The 15,568-nt window shown below is 45.5% G+C and overlaps 1 protein-coding gene across 1 annotated transcript in view; it reads left to right on the forward strand.

Moving 5' to 3' along the window:
- Window positions 1–15,568, forward strand: part of LOC126176012 (collagen alpha-1(I) chain-like) — a 1,061,651-nt gene that overhangs the window by 487,811 nt on the left and 558,272 nt on the right. The gene's annotated exons all lie outside the window — the stretch shown is intronic.

Below are 15,568 nucleotides of genomic sequence, written 5' to 3' on the forward strand. Positions count from 1 at the left end.
ATGAATCCCAATATATTCTCATGATGCCTATGGGAGGGCGCGAACCGTCGTCTTGCAGGGGAACAGCTTCTTGACACTTGTACAGCGGCACGGAGACAAGCTGGCGGCGGCTCCATTATGCTCTGGAGAACATTCACGTGGGCACCCATTGGTCCAGTGTAGCTCGTGCAAGGCACCACGACGTCCTAGGAGTATTGTACACTGGTTGTAGACCACGTACACCCCTTCATCACCCTGCCATCCTGATTTATTTAGGTTTTCCGTGGTTTCCCTAAATCTCTTCAGACAAATGCCGTGATGGTTCCTTTCCAAGGGCACAACCAACTTCCTTCCCCATCCTTCCCTAATCCTGTGGGACCGATGCCCTCGCTGTTTGGTCCCGTCCTCCAAAGCGACCAATCCTTCACCACGATCATGTTTCCCGACCGCAGTGACATTTTTCAACAAGACACTGCGCCATGTCACGAGGCCAGGAGTGTGGTGGAGTGGTACGAGTAACATAGTGGAGACTTCCAATTGATTTTCTGGCCCCCCAACACACCAGATCTGAACCCGATCGAAAACATTTGGGGCGTAATTGGACGTGCCGTTAGAGCTCATCGCCCCCTTCCCCGGAATTTACGGGGATTAGGTGACCTGTGTGTGTGTGTGTGTGTGTGTGTGTGTGTGTGTGTGTGTGTGTGTGTGTGTGCAGATGTGGTGCCAACTCCCACCAACGACCTATCGGGGCCTCTTTGCTTCCATGGCGCGACACGTCGCCGCTGTTATCCGTGGACGCACCGGCTATTAGGTAGGTGATCACAATGTTCTGGATAGTCAGTGTGCGTTCCCCATAATGACGAGCGGCTCTGAAAGCAGCGAGCTTCCTAAGTCCTACCTCATGTTTAAGTCAGATAAAGATAGCTCTAGTCTATACTGCCAGAGGTAAGTTTACGTTTTGACATGGTTATATTTGAATTGAAGGTGTCATTATTATATATGGAGGAAGTGGTAGAGTAAGGGAGAGCTGTGTCACCAGTACACTCGAGGATCGAGGAGGTAGACAGGACGACATCGTACATGTATAGGATGACCCAAAAGTTCGTTAACATTTGGAAATTTACTAATTCAGGGAGAATGTAGAAGGGAGGTAAAGCTTGACACACTTGCCTGGATTTGCCATGGAGTTTTATTGAAACCAAAAAGGAGTGCAAGAAACCTCTCCAAAAGATGGCGCGAGACAGTAACGTGTCAGTGACGCCGAATCAGAATCGTGTATAAAATGAGCTATAGTGGGGGAGGGAGCCAGGTGCGCCAAAAGTCGTGGTACGCAGATTTTCCGCTGCTGCTGCCTTTGCGATTGTCTCGCCATAAGGATTGCATTCGAATGGACAGACAAGCGACGCCTTGAAGAAAATGATCGTGAAGTTCGAAGCCACCGGTTTTTCAGACGATTGGCCTGGTATTGGGCGACCAGACTCAAATGCTTCTCCTCAGGAAGAAATGCAGACTCTAGCGGGTTCATCACCGCATGACGAAGTCGCACGTCGCACCGGCATTCCACGCACTACACTTTGGAGAGCACGAAGTCGTACCCTCCAATGCTATTCGTACAAAATCCAGCGTCATCTGGAACTGTTAGCCATCGATTTTGTAACGCGGAGAACATTCGCAGTATGGGTACTTCAAAAAATGGAGGAAGATGACTATTGGTTGACTAACTGTTGAGGAGCGACGAAGCCCATTGGACGCTCCGAGAGTCTGTCAACACCCACAGCTACAGATTCTGGACCACCAAAAATCCTAGAACGTGGAAACTCCTTTGTATGAGAAGAAAGGCACGGTGTGTTTGGGATTTATCAATTCAACCGTAATCAGATCCTTTTGCTTCGAGGAAAAGTGGGGTGCTGTTTTTCAAACTGTCAGCGTGACCGGTGCGAGATACGCCGATATGTTACAGAATCGAATCATTCCTAGTCTGGCTGACAAACACCTGCTTGAAGGTACGACTTTTATGCAGGACGGCACCCCATCCCTTACTGCTACCCGTGTGAAGGATCTCATGCGCACATTGTTTGGTGAGGATCGTATGCTGAGCCACCAGCTCCGCCATGCTTGGCCTCCCAGGTCCCCAGACCTGTGGTTGCCGGTTGTGGTTACCTGAAGTTGCAAGACCACTGCCATCGTCCGACTTCGTCAGAGATGCTATAAGACATCATTCGACTGCAGTTTCTCGCCGTTCCTACTATTATGCTGTACCGTGCTGTTCATAGCATCGTCTCTCGACTAGATATATTATTGATGAAAGCCTACATGTTGAGCATTTGTTATAAGGAAATAGTTTTGGCTAAACATCAGTTTTTATAATAATTATTGCTTTTGCATCATACGAAGTGCTATCTGTTCGTCGTTTTGCGCTGTTTTCTTCCAATAAAACCCCATGTCATTTCAAGCATAGGGGACAATTTCTATTCCTCTACCTACGTTATTTCATGAAGTTCTGAAGTTTTAAATGATAACTGTCTTTGGTGTCACGCTGTATATTGATCCAATAAACGCTACGCAGGGTGGGGACAAGGAGAGGAGCTCGGAGTAGTCCAGTAAGGGTGCAATAAGGTGGCCGTACTTAACTGAAAGTGGAGAAATCATAAGTTTGAGGAAGAGACGGTCACAGAGCTACGCGCACAAACGTGAGTCGCTGGTCTCATATTCAGCAGGACAGCGGTTCAGACAGCCATATTTAGGTTTTCCGTGGTTTCTGCATCTCGCCTAAGACAAATTCCGGGATGTTACCGTTGAAAAGGACACGACCGATTTCCATCCGTATCTGTCCCCAGTCGGAAAATGTGCTCCATCCCTGATGATATCGTCTGTAAAATATGTGAAACCTTAATAGTCTTTCGCATGTACGGGTACACAGCCGCTGTAAATTCCTTGAGAGATTTCATTTTCCTGCGTTGGCTGTTTATTTTGAAGTAAGCACATTATTTCACCATTTAGCGTTCTGTTAAATTCGTTGACATGCACTCCATTTGGTCTGGAACCGTGCGACAGCAACGGTCGCAGGTTCGAACCTGCCTCGGGCATGGATGTGTGTGATGTCCTTAGGTTAGTTATGTTTAAGTAGTTCTAAGTTCTAGGGGACTGATGACCTCCGATGTTAAGTCCCATAGTGCTCAGAGCCATTTGAACCACTTTTTTTGCACTCCATTTGATTTTAAGATGCTTACCACACCATGTTTTTCACTCTAAACGGTTATTCTAACGTATTCAAATGTGTTGTATGCCGGAATAGAGGCAAAACCGCCAGTGGGTCTCATTTTCTTCCATTAAACACTTGAAATTCACGTGTGAGGTACCTTTGCGCATGATTACTGAGGTCTTGCGAAAGCCATATTAGGAATGTCATGACATGTTGCCTCCTCCACACAGATACGTGGGACATATGATGCTACATGCATTACAGTTTTTTTTCACTATCTTGTTGATTGTTAAATCATAAAGTACAGCGGTTATTTCTTGAGTTGGCGGCTTGGAAGATGAGTAGGCGACAGAGTATCTGCGACGGGTGGACGAGGTCAACACCCGGCAGCTCCGGGGCCAGCGTCACCTCCCCTCCCCCATCCTCCCCCACTGCCTCCAGTACGCAGGCTGTCCACGAGGAGCGCCGCCGCCGACAGACGCCTGGCGCCGTCGCTTGACGTCTACTGGCGTCGCGACGCTATACTTAGAGCCACTCCCGCCCCTCCCCCGCTGCCCCTCTATTGCAGGCCGGCCTATCTTCAGGCAGGCGCAATCAGTGCACACCCCAAGGCAGCCGCGCGACAGCTGCTATTTATACATGGGGCAAGTCGTCCGTACAATGCATTCCGAGCGGCAGCTCAACTCACACGGAAACAGGCATCCAGCCGGAGACTGTAGCACGTGACCGCAATCAGCCGCGTTCCGTTTTTTTTTGTTTATAGCCATCGGTTCTCCCACCGATTTCATTCCATCGTTCAACTCCTCCTCCGCTGCTCCAAACTCTGCATTGTTACTGCGTGCCTGTCACATGTAAGGTCTTCAGTAGTCTGACATGCATATTCCACTATCTGTTAGTCCCCGCAATTATTCCTCTCTATTACTGCACCGAGTAAGAAATCGCTGACACCTCTATTCCCTGACATGTAAAGACGTCCGTCTATAAAACGGACACGCTTTCCCCGCCACAAAAATGGTTCAAATGGCTCTGAGCACTATGGGACTCAACTTCTGAGGTCATCAGTCCCCTAGAACTTAGAACTACTTAAACCTAACCAACCTAAGGACATCACACACATCCATGCCCGAGGCAGGATTCGAACCTGCGACCATAGTGGTCTCGAGGTTCCCGACTGAAGCGCCTAGAACCGCTCGGTCACTCTGGCCGGCTTACCCGCCACGTGAAATCAGTGTGAGATCTCGAGCTTTCGACTAAGTCCTCCCTCGTCTGCGTCGGAAACAACTGAATGTCGTGGCAGCTGCATATCTCAAGCCGGCGCACACTGATTTGTACCTCAGCAGGCAGGGTTTTGGCGCACTCTGTCCAGAAGAGAGCTGTTTTAGGTACGTATTTTTGCTACGCTTAATGACGAAAGTTCCTCTCGCATGGTGTATCATTGTAAGTAACATAGCTCCATGAACCGTGGACGATACATGGCCGGCCGGTGTGGCCGAGCGGTTCTCGGCGTTTCAGTCTGGAACCGCGCGACCGCTACGGTCGCAGGTTCGAATCCTGCCTCGGGCATGGATGTGTGTGATGTCCTCAGGTTATTTATGTTTAAGTAGTTCTAAGTTCTAGGGGACTGATGACCTCAGAAGTTAAGACCCATAGTGCTCAGAGCCATTTGAACCGTTTTTGAACCATACATGGAAAGAGCTGGTATAGTATGGTACAGGAGGTAACTGAGACAAACACGCAATCAGAAGAACGGGAATGACACTTTTATTCAAGGACAGTAATTACACTGTAGTCACCGCGGTTCATGATGCTCTCCTGGACATCACCCGAGGCGGGAAACGGCTGTTAATAGGGCGTGTGATCACCACAGATCCCAATGCGTGCCATGCAGCGCCCTCCCCGCTGGTCGCAAGGTTGATAAGAACTTCTGGTGATAGGGCGATGCAGTCCTGCACCGGCTCTATAGACGGTCGTTGATGCGCGTGGACGTGCTGCAGTATCCGTCCCTTACCCATCCCACGCCGCCTCCTTGGGATTTAGATCGAGGGAGCGGACAGGCCAGTCCGTACACGGAATATCCTCTCATTCCAAGGGCTGCTCCATCTGCGCAGTTCGACGCGGTCGCGCACTGCCGTCCATAAAATTGAATTCAGGGTCGGTTGCATCGTTGAAAAGACGTACATGCGGAAGAGTACAGTATCACAATAACTTTGACCGGTTAGTGTACCGTGTTCGAGATTTCGAGGTCATTACATCGATGCAATTAAACAGACCTTTGGAGAAAAGAGAACCACTCGTATGAATATCATGAGCTCAGATGCAAACCCAGTTCTAAGCAAAGAAGGGAAAGCAGAAAGGTGGAAGGAGTATATAGAGGGTCTATACAAGGGCGATGTACTTGAGGACAATATTATGGAAATGGAAGAGGATGTAGATGAAGATGAAATGGGACATACGATACTGCGTGAAGAGTTTGACAGAGCACTGAAAGACCTAAGTCGAAACAAGGCCCCGGGAGTAGACAACATTCCATTAGAAATGCTGACGTCCTTGGGAGAGCCAGTCCTGACAAAACTCTACCATCTGGTGAGCAAGATGTATGGGACAGGCGAAATACCCTCAGACTTCAAGAAGAATATAATAATTCCAATCCCAAAGAAAGCAGGTGTTGACACATGTGAAAATTACCAAACTATCAGTTTAATAAGTCACAGCTGCAAAATACTAACACGAATTCCTTAGAGACGAATGGAAAAACTGGTAGAAGCCGACCTCGGGGAAGATCAGTTTCGATTCCGTAGAAATATTGGAACACGTGAGGCAACACTGACCTTACGACTTACCTTAGAAGAAAGATTAAGGAAAGGCTAACCTACGTTTCTTGCATTTGTAGACTTACAGAAAGCTTTTGACAATGTTGACTGGAATACTCTCTTTCAAATTCTAAAGGTGGCAGGGGTAAAATACAGGGAGCGAAAGGCTATTTACAATTTGTACAGGAACCAGATGGCAGTTATGGAAGTGAAACATGGACGATAAATAGTTTTGACAAGAAGAGAAGAGAAGCTTTCGAAATGTGGTGCTACAGAAGACTGCTGAAGATTTGATGGGTAGATGACATAACTAATGATGAAGTATTGAATAGAATTAGGGAGAAGAGGAGTTTGTGGCACAACTTTACAAAAAGAAGGGACCGGTTGGTAGGACATGTTCTGAGGCATCAAGGGATCACAAATTTAGCACTGGAAGGCGGCGTGGAGGGTAAAAATCGTAGAGGGAGACCACGAGATGAATACACAAGCAGATTCAGAAGGATGTAGGTTGCAGTAAGAACTGGGAGATGAAGAAGCTTGCACAGGATAGGGTAGCATGCACAGCTGCATCAAACCAGTCTCAGGACTGAAGACTACAACAACAACAACAATGATGCAACAATATGCGCCCCCACGCCGTGACACCTGGACCACCAAAACTATCTCGTTTGGCAATGTTGCTGGTTGCTCTACGTATTGCCGCCTCTCGCCATGTGAGGGTGCGTCCAGAATTGTCGAACATGATAGTTTGGTTGGCTCATGTAGACAGAAGTAGACGGTACTAGTGACAGCCAATAAGTCAAGAGGACATGTTTGCCTGTATGGCTACATTAAAAAATATTAAGCACTGAATAACTTTGCTTGCGGAAAATAATTACTTATGTAATAATAACTACATCTTCTAATAATCTGAAAAGAAAATCCATGATGTATTGGGGCTCTAAGCGACTATTAACACTGACACACACTTATTAACATCATCACCAAATTTGTAGCAGTAAGTCTCGGTTGAAAAATGCGTGTACTAAAGCACACTGGAAAGGCTCCAATAACTGTAGATAATAGGAAACGAGTATGAGGAATTGCTACTGCAGATGTCTCCTTGACCTTTATCCACAACCTTTACACACAGACAAAATATACAATTTTCAGCACTATCTTTTGTTCTTCATAATGTTTTGTCTCACATACAAGTGTAGGAAATTGCCGAGGACGACTGTAAACGTTCCCAGCGCGAAATGTTCTCTTCAAGAGAGAGAGAGAGAGAGAGAGAGAGAGAGAGAGAGAGAGAGTGAGAGAGCTGGACGGAGGTGTTCGGGGAGCGGTGGGAGGGGTGAAGAACGAATTCCCACTAGCACGTGAGCCGTCGTTTCGTGCTCAATGGTCCATGCCATCCGATCAGAAGAGTTGGCGGAACTATGCTAACCGACGCCGCTCGCTTTCTCGGCGCAAGGGCTTTGATCTGAAGGTGGGAGAGTATTCCAGGCGGTTATCAGAAGTGAAAGAAAACCGGCCGACAGCCGCAGACGTTAACTCTCTGCAGCCGAAGAAGGGGGCGCTCTAGCCTCAGGCCGCTGTAGTCACGTTGAGAGGGAAGCGCTCTAGACTTTTGCTTTGGTTGCTCCGATACTACTTGGCTCATTTTTAAGTTTTTTGTCTTCGGTTTCCAAGCATTCAGTAAAATTGCCTGATTCTAAACAGCACACTAGTGCTAGAGTATTTATAGGGCGTCTAGCGAAGAAGTATCTGATTTCAAAATTATGTACCTGGAGAACTAAGAACGATAGACGAGTGCAACAAATGGTATGTTTACCTAGAAAGTGTAAGAATTTTATACAGAAGTTCCGAAATAATTCGAAAAGCTCTGTAACTGTAATACGTGGCGCCTATGAAAAGCGTGCCGCAGCTCAGAGCGATCAGTTGGACCGGTGAAAGGTGGAAAGAGATTAGCGGAGCAGGTGAAATCACGTCTGCCGTTTAACAACGTGTTCTTCGCCTACTGGAATACCTCAGGCTAGGACACAGTCCTACGCCAACAAGGTGCAGTTTTCAAACAGATTTAATGTTGGAAAAGGATTCGATGCTAAAACCATTCGCGAGCCCTTCGCCGAATTACAGCTGACAGGCAGCGTGACAGATGATCCAACGGGGAACGTTGGCCCCAGGCAAACTCTAGTTTCTCCTGAAAACGTCGCCTCGGTTTCGGGAACTATTCACCAAAATCGTGGACAATCGATCAACACTTGCAAGGAACCCCTAGAGTGTGATATCGCAAAACGCCTATAATGTTTACGGCATTCGGCGACCCTCATATTGTCTACTATGCAGCCACAATATTTGCTGCTAATGCAAACAGGGGCAGGGACTGGAGGTATTCAGTGGTGGGGGCAGCATGAGGCTACGGAGAGCAGTTGAACTGTTCTGGTGTCGTTTGTCTAGTTGTGACTGATGGATCTCTTTGCGGACCATCAGTGACATAATAGAACAGGCATGTAGCCCTACCAACGGTGAGGAGAAGGGACAGATAAGGGATGGTATGGGGGGCAGTAAGACGACTCTGCTTGGTTTGTACCTGACCGCACATCGAGGAGAACACGTGCGACTGCCACACATCTCTTCTGATGCAATCTTTTGGGGTCAGTTTTTGTGGCAGTTGTGGTATAATTTTCTCTATCACCAGTACATTTGCATTATGCGTGGTAGTTTATGAATGCTGCTTTTTTTTACAGTTTCTATGTGTAATTAGAGCAGTGAAGCATTTTTCATTGCCTGTATTGTATTTGTATTGCGCTTCCCGAATTACAAGCAGCATGTCTGCAGGGAGATTGTCGAGCAATGCAGAGGGAGACATCTGTAGCGAACTCCGACGTCAAACAGTGATAGACACAGTCCTCGGCTGTATGCTTACAAGTAATACACTTATTAAACTCCTCTCTATCCAGCACCAGCACCCCAACAACAGTAGAACGCATTCTCACAAAAAAAAAAAAAAAAAAACATATAGTGCCTTCCACTCCAACCTTTTTCCCCGCCAGCTTGTAGGTGAAGGGATCATCCTATGTAGAGTTTGAGTGCGCCTGCCGCTAGTTTGGAGTGGTATTGTGATTTTTTTTCCCCCAGCAGGATAACACCACTTGTACGGCATCGTCGATTCTTGAGCTATATTGCGGTTTCAGGCGTTCCATGTGTAGCGCTAAGCATATAGTTGTGTAATTAGGACAGATGTTTATGATTAATTACGTAATTAGGACCGATCTTTACCTCACTTTCCCACCCAAAATAAATAAAGTTCAATAACATAACCTTTCTCTCCTGCATCTGAACAGTTTCCCTTTGTTCGAGTCCCAGAAAGGCCATTGAATGTGTCACCAATTCCCAGGTGGGGTGGTAGGGTGGGATGTCAACAGAGCCACGGGACACAGCATTTCCCTAAGTGTTTTAAATTTTCCTCAATTTCTTTTGAATTTCCCAAAAAAAAAAAATTCGAAATTCCGTCAGTAGTGTAGGTGGGGGAAGGGGAGGGGACTGGGTGGAGACCCACGAGCCGGCTGGCGATACCCATGACGTCATCTGGGGTAGGGTTGGGAATAGTTAATTGATCAACTTAAATAATTTGCATATTAGTTTGATATCAAAATTGTGTGGTGCCCACTACTCATTGATACTGCAAGCGATAAGCCAAAATCACAAAAATTAGCGGGTGGCCATAGGTGCATCTCTGCTTCCTTGTCATCAGTTGGCTCGTGAACAACACCGACCATTCCTATACTGAGTCGTTACTGGTGACGAGAAAGGATGTACTTATACTAACATAAAGATAAGAAAGGAATGGTGGAGCCCAATCAAAGCAGCAACTACTCGCAAGACCTGTGCACGTCCACAGAAGATAATGCCATGCAGCTGGTGGGACATGTGGAGCAACGACTGTGCGACGTATTACGAATTGTTTGCCCGAGGTCTGACCGTCACTGCTGACATGTCTTGTCTACAAAGCAGACGTCTCGCAGACGCAGTCCAGGGTCAACGACCGGAAGACTGCAGTGCTACTCCCTATAATGTCTGCCAGCATTCTGACGGACTGACAAAAACCACTATGCAGGAATTGGGTTGGGAAGTCATTCCGCACCCACCTTATTCACCCGATCTTGCACCGTCCGATTTTCACCTTTTCTTCTCTCTATCGATCAACGTTCAAGTACCTTCCCGGATGAAAATGCGCTCCGAATATCGCTCGTAGAGTTATTCGCCTCAAAACCAAGTGATTTCTACAGTCACTGGATAAAAATGTTACCCCAAAGTTGGCGAACACTCGCAAATAGTGAAGGGGAATGTACCAGTGATGACTAAAGCCTCTTTTTTTCTTCCTCTTGTAGTTATTAAACTTATGGAGAAAAGCTACGGACTTACGCACGAACGCAACACATGAAAATACAGGGTGTTACAAAAAGGTACGGCCAAACTTTCAGGAAACATTCCCCACACACAAATAAAGAAAAGATGTTATGTGGACATGTGTCCGGAAACGCTTAATTTCCATGTTAGAGCTCATTTTAGTTTCGTCAGTATGTACTGTACTTCCTCGATTCACCGCCAGTTGGCCCAATTGAAGGAAGGTAATGTTGACTTAGGTGCTTGTGTTGGCATGCGACTCATTGCTCTACAGTACTAGCATCAAGCACATCAGTAGGTAGCATCAACAGGTTAGTGTTCATCACGAACGTGGTTTTGCAGTCAGTGCAATGTTTACAAATGCGGAGATGGTAGATGCCCATTTGATGTACGGATTAGCACGGGGCAATAGCCGTGGCGCGGTACGTTTGTATCGAGACAAACTTCCAGAACGAAGGTGTCCCGACAGGAAGACTTTCGAAGCAATTGATCGGCGTCTTAGGGAGCACGGAACATTCCAGCCTATGACTCGCGACTGGCGAAGACGTAGAACGACGAGGACACCTGCAATGGACGAGGCAATTCTTCGTGCAGTTGACGATAACCCTAATGTCAGCGTCAGAGAAGTTGCTGTTGTACAAGGTAACGTTGACCACGTCACTGCATGGAGAGTGCTACGGGAGAACCAGTTGTTTCCGTACCATGTACAGCGTGTGAAGGGACTATCAGCAGCTGATTGGCCTCCACGGGTACACTTCTGCGAATGGTTCATCCAACAATGTGTCAATCCTCATTTCAGTGCAAATGTTCTGTTTACGGATGAGGCTTCATTCCAACGTGATCAAATTGTAAATTTTCACAATCAACATGTGTGGGCTGACAAGAATCCGCACACAATTGTGCAATCACGTCACCAACACAGATTTTCTGTGAACGTATGGGCAGGCATTGTTGGTGATGTCTCGATTGGGCCCCATGTTCTTCCACCTACTCTTAATGGAGCACGTTATCATGATTTCATACGGGATACTCTACCTGTGCTGCCTTTACAAGTACGACACAAGATGTGGTTCATGCACGATGGAGCTCCTGCACATTTCAGTCGAAGTGTTCGTACGCTTCTCAACAACAGATTCGGTGACCGATGGATTGGTAGAGGTGGACCAATTCCGTGGCCTCCACGCTCTCCTGACCTCAACCCTCTTGACTTTCATTTATGGGGGCATTTGAAAGCTCTTGTCTACGCAACCCCGGTACCAAATGTAGAGACTCTTCGTGCTCGTATTGTGGACGGCTGTGATACAATACGCCATTCTCCAGGGCTGCATCAGCGCATCAGGGATTCCGTTCGACGGAGGGTGGATGCATGTATCCTCGCTAACGAAGGACATTTTGAACATGTCCTGTAACAAAGTGTTTGACTGGTACGTTTTGTTGATGTGTGTTTCCATTCCATGATTAATGTGATTTGAACAGAAGTAATAAAATGAGCTGTAACATGGAAAGTAAGTGTTTCCGGACACATGTCCATATAACATATTTTCTTTCTTTGTGTGTGAGGAATGTTTCCTGAAAGTTTGGCCGTACCTTTTTGTAACACCCTGTATAAATGCACGAGTAAACGGTTGTTTGTTTGGATACGTATTTGTGCCAGTTTCGTGAGGCAGTGTTGCATGCCAAAGATTCCCGTTGCTGCCACCAATCTCGGATACGTAATGTCGAACGTGTGTTTGATCTAAAGGCATGACGTCATTGCGATGGGGCGAGTCGCTGCAGATGTGACGTAAGGCGCGTCTCGCCGCCTCTCGGCCAGACAGCGTCGCGCGTTCCGCGACGTCGGGAGCCGTCAAGGGCGGCTGGGCGGACTCGTAGCTTCTCGGCTTAGCTGCGTCCCAACGTTTGTGCGAATACTAATGAGGATTTGGTGCGAGATTAATGTCGCGAAGGTCCCGCTGCCGACCCGGCTGACGTTTATTTCTGTTTTCCCGTCATTTTTATGACTTCGTAGAACGTAAAACGACGCTAACCGAAAAAGAGGAACGAATTCTTGTCCTTGTCGAGTTGAATGACACGTCTGCACCGAGGTCCTGATAGTGCACGAGCACTGCTGTCTTCTTTTTTTTCTGTATTTGTAGAACCTTTTATACGTAGGTGGCCATCACAGAAATAAATATGGGTAGAAAAGACACTCATAAATCTATGGGCCTCCATTATGCTGCGACATCAATATCCATTTCCACATGCCACGGCTACGTGTCTTCTGCGCAGAACGCCTTGTGTGTGTTTCACTACGTCACATGAGTGAAGCTCTCAAAAATCGTTCCCTCAAGCCCTTTTACGACCTCATGTTATGTAGGATGCTGTTAAGTTCCACAATGGAATTATGGAATTTTTTACAAGACATTAGTTTTATTTCAGAGCTTCCCCTCTCATGCTTCAGGCTTTTCTATGGCATTCTTTCCCATTAGCATTCCCTTTTTGGTGTTACGTTGAATGTCATTTGTTACTCAAAACTGGTATGAGTCCAACACATTCAAGACTGGTTAGTTTTCTTGCAACGAACTGATTTAGTCGTGCAAATACACAATCTCTATTTGCAGCGAGTGATACGAAGGCATCCGCTCAGGATAAACATAAATGAACTGATGTTGTTCCATCTCGCAACACAGAGTTTTTCTAAGAGATGTATTAGCATCGGAGAGCCACACCGCCACAAAAGCTATTTGAACAACCCTCCGCCATACTTTATTCAGTCAAAATACTGCAGTGTGATAGTGGTGCATAAAATATCAGAGAACGACGAAACAACATCCAACTGGTGTTATTTTAGCAATCACGACAGAAACGAAATAATCCCAGTCATAGTGGACAGTACTCGATAAAGCTTCAATAATATATGTGACATATACTACAAGAGATGGCCCACAAAGTTATTAGCATCGGAGAGCCACACCGCCACAAAAGCTATTTGAACAACCCTCCGCCATACTTTATTCAGTCAAAATACTGCAGTGTGATAGTGGTGCATAAAATATCAGAGAACGACGAAACAACATCCAACTGGTGTTATTTTAGCAATCACGACAGAAACGAAATAATACCAGTCATAGTGGACAGTACTCGATAAAGCTTCAATAATATATGTGACATATACTACAAGAGATGGCCCACAAAGTTCAGATCAGTCTTCACGTCTTTTCGTATGCCACTTTCCAAACAATAGATGTATCAAATACAAAATGATACTGTACTGCTTAGCAGGTATCCCGTACTGTCAAAATAGAAAAAATAATTAAAGAAAGAACTGTTTTGGACTCGATAATAGAAACAGTTTTATAATCATAGCTATCGTAGGAGTTACATTCGCCTGATGTCGAATTAGATGGGAAAACAACCGTGATGCTAAAAGCCTCAAATTCGGTCTTTCAGACTCGCCAAAGTACGCCATTCGACCAGTCATATTTGCAATGAAGTTTTTGGTCTACCGTTCATCATGTCATCCAGTATCTGTTATCTCTTCCTTCCTCGCTTCCTTTTCCCTTCTACATATCCTTCTAAAACTGTTTTTATCAGTCCGTCATTCTTTCTTAATATATACCCAATCCAATTTCTTTTCCTTCTTTTTATTACATCTAGTCACTGTCTTTTCTCTCCCACTTTTCTCAGTACCTCTTCATTTTTTACTCTCCATACACTCCATACAAGACATTTTATGAGTCTCTTCCTGAGTTCTCTGTCCAGACCGCTGCCGAAAATTCTCCTTTTCTTATAAAAGCGCCTCTTTTGCCATTCCTATCCTTGTTTTAATTTATGTGGTGCACTTCCAGTCAGTGTCTATCATGCTTCCAAAATACTTAAAATTTTGCTCCTGTTCTACTATTCCTCCATTCAGCACAATTTTTATTTCCTCCTAGCGCCAATACTTTTGTTTTCTTTGTGTTAATTTTCATTCCATATTTTTTTCGGTTAGTTTCAATGGTGTTCACCAAATCCTGTAATTCTTTTTCCCCTGTGGCTAGAAGGACCATGTCATCAGCAAACCTCAAACACCCTACTGTTCTTCCTCCAATTTCTACTCCTTTGTCATCTAATGAGCATTGGTCAATCATATTTTCCAAGTACAGGTTGAAAAGAGCAGGTGATAGACAGCATCCTTGTCTTACTCCTTTTCCTATTCCGATCCAGTTTGTACTTTCTCCTCTCACTTTAACTGAGGCTTTTTGATTAAGATATAATGAGTTTACAAGTCTTCTGGTTTTCCAGACCCGTCTCTTTTCCCTCATTATAGTCGCCAGCTTCTCCCAAACCACATTGTCAGATGCCTTTTCTAGGCCTTTTCTAGATTCCTTTTTCAATAAACCTTTCTCCCAAGATTCTTAGGAGCCGTATTGCATCTCTGGTGCCCGTATTCCGTCTAAAGCCAAGATTCTCCTCCATTACTTTTTCAAGTCTTTTATTAATTATTCTTAACATCACTTTGGCTGCATGTGAAATGAGGCTGATTGTCCTGTGGTCGCTGCATTTCTTGGTTCCTTGTTTTTTCGGTAATGGAATCATTACTGTTGTGAGAAAGTCCTCAGGCCTTTCACCACTGTCATATATTTTATTACATAACCTCAATATTTCTCTTATTGCATCTTGGTTCATCCATTTTAATATTTCTCCCGGTACCTACCGCTTTGCCATTGTTCATTGCAGCTATGGCAGATTTTACTACTTCCATTGTGATGGTTGGTCCTTTCTGGTCATCATTTACACTGTTGTGTGATTCAGGTTCCAGAGTTTCTGGTTTGCTATTTGTGTCATATAGCTCTTTTAGATATTCTTCCCATCTCTTCAGAACATCGTCGCGATTTTTGTTCACTACCTCTTCGTCTTTACTCAAAATTTCCATAGTAGCACTTCCTGCTCTGTTTTGTTCCCATGTCATGGTCTTTACTCTGCTGTATAGTAAGTCGTATCTTCCCTTCCTGTCCAGTTCTTCAGTTGCATCACATTCCCCTTTTAACCATTTTTTCCTAGCCTGCTCTGTTTCACTTCGCAGTTCATTATTTAATCTTGGGTATATCCTTCTTGCATCTTCGGGTTAATTGTTTTTAAATTTTATTCTCTCCTCCATCTTGCAAATGATTTCTTGTGTGATCCATGGTATTTTTGACCTTTTCCCTTTTACATATCCTATATTTTG

Source organism: Schistocerca cancellata, chromosome 3 (genome assembly GCF_023864275.1).
Source record: "Schistocerca cancellata isolate TAMUIC-IGC-003103 chromosome 3, iqSchCanc2.1, whole genome shotgun sequence".
Lineage (NCBI taxonomy): Eukaryota > Metazoa > Arthropoda > Insecta > Orthoptera > Acrididae > Schistocerca > Schistocerca cancellata.